The sequence below is a fragment of the Arabidopsis lyrata genome (genome assembly GCF_000004255.2).
Source record: "Arabidopsis lyrata subsp. lyrata unplaced genomic scaffold ARALYscaffold_7, whole genome shotgun sequence".
NCBI lineage: Eukaryota > Viridiplantae > Streptophyta > Magnoliopsida > Brassicales > Brassicaceae > Arabidopsis > Arabidopsis lyrata.
This window is the reverse complement of record NW_003302549.1, coordinates 22,341,658-22,343,371: the sequence shown is the minus strand read 5'-3', so window position 1 is coordinate 22,343,371 and position 1,714 is coordinate 22,341,658. Positions and strand designations below refer to the sequence as shown.

The 1,714-nt window shown below is 30.7% G+C and overlaps 1 long non-coding RNA gene across 2 annotated transcripts in view; it reads right to left on the bottom strand.

Annotated features, from left to right (window-relative positions):
• Window positions 1–329, bottom strand: part of LOC110226026 — a 3,004-nt gene extending 2,675 nt beyond the window's left edge. For both annotated transcript variants that reach the window (XR_002330142.1, XR_002330143.1), the window contains exon 1: window positions 255–329. This is a non-coding gene — a long non-coding RNA (uncharacterized LOC110226026). The remainder of the gene's footprint in view (window positions 1–254) is intronic.
• Window positions 330–1,714: the final 1,385 nt, after the last annotated feature.

The window sequence follows — 1,714 nt, the reverse complement described above, 5'->3', positions numbered from 1 at the left end:
GAGTACGGCTAAGTGCTTATGTTGTTCCTATTGTTGAATACGACAGATACAAGTAAAACTCCAGAACATCGAATAAATTAAGATCCATGGACCATAACACTAATGATATAAATTTTATATAATAAAAAAATATTAGTAAACTCTACCATGTATATACATGAAATAGAGATTAATTCACAATGATCATCAATAATCGATCAAACCAAAAAATAAAAATACAAACGCACTGAAATTAAAACAAACACTAATAATACCTTATCATACTTTCTTTTTTACTTCAGCAACTCGTTTGTCTAAACTCGTTTTTATCGAAACTTCACGATCGGTATACCTAAGACAGAAATCAAAAGATACAAAATCAGTAAAAATAAATAAATAATTCGTAGAACAACCAACAAATTCATATAACAAAAAGCATAATCGCATGATAAGAAATTCGATAAGCAATATAAAAAACCCTAATAGCAAAACTATTTATTGAACATAAAAAGCTGGTTCGTAACTGTGGGGCAGAAACTCTGTATTTATAGCCTCAAACTTAGGGCAAACCTCCGATATTATCTTAAGAAATTTAACTTTTTTAATTAGAAACTAAATCAGAAAACTAACAAAAACGAATATTAACTACTAAGATATAGAAATTATCCAAAAAATAACATATAAATTAAAGCTAAGATTCCATAATCATTAAAGTCGAGATATTATGACCTCCATATCCCCAACGATCATACTATAAAATAAAAAAAATTAAGGGTGATTAAGACTAATCATCACAAAACACGATTAGACTTATATACCCTTAACAACTAAGAACAAAAATTTTCGAATTGAGGGTGTTTAGGACATTATTATAGAGATCAACACACGATTAGACTTATATACCCCTAATTACGAAGAAGGAGAAATTTCGAGAAGAACAATTCATTAAGGGTGTTTAGGACAAATCATTCTAACTTTTAACCACAGGCCTCCAATGCCCTAACTTTCAATATGGTGCGTTTCTACTTCTCAAATAATTATTGTAGAGATACTAGAACAACTAGTAAAGAACCAACTTAGGTTGATTTATATTTATTCTTTTCAATATTCGTGTCCCAAAACTCTAGACACCATTAATATACTTGACTCCAAAAAATAATACGCAACGTTGTATTCCGATCATCCGATGAGTACGAATCGAGTCAGTAATTGATTGAGGCGATGATTATTGAATTTAGCTGCACCCAACCTAACCCTACCCCACCAACTTAACGAGTTAGCCACCGACGCATAAATTAGGACGGCCCATTTATTAATTTCTGATAAGGATACTTCTGAATTGCAATATTATGACATGTGTGGTTTCTTGATTAATAATTCACACAAAAATCGTAATAATCTTTTAAGAAAAAAAAATTAGAATCTTACTTACAACTTTAAGAAAAAAAATAATAACAAACTTTATCTATAAATGGGTTTTCCCCCTGAAATTTTCCATGATCCAAAAACCATTTAAAATTTCGTACTCAATAATTAAAGCAATGTGAATGTCTGAAGTCTAATGTCTCACTAGTTTTGGACCTAAGACTCATACAACTGTACACGTTTTTCCATCGCCTTAAATCCAGGATTCTCTATTATGATCCTGATCCATGCCTCTATCGTTTATCTGTATCCATTGTAAAGAATATAACACAAACCCATCAGAATGCAAGGCCCATGAAGCCCAAAGATC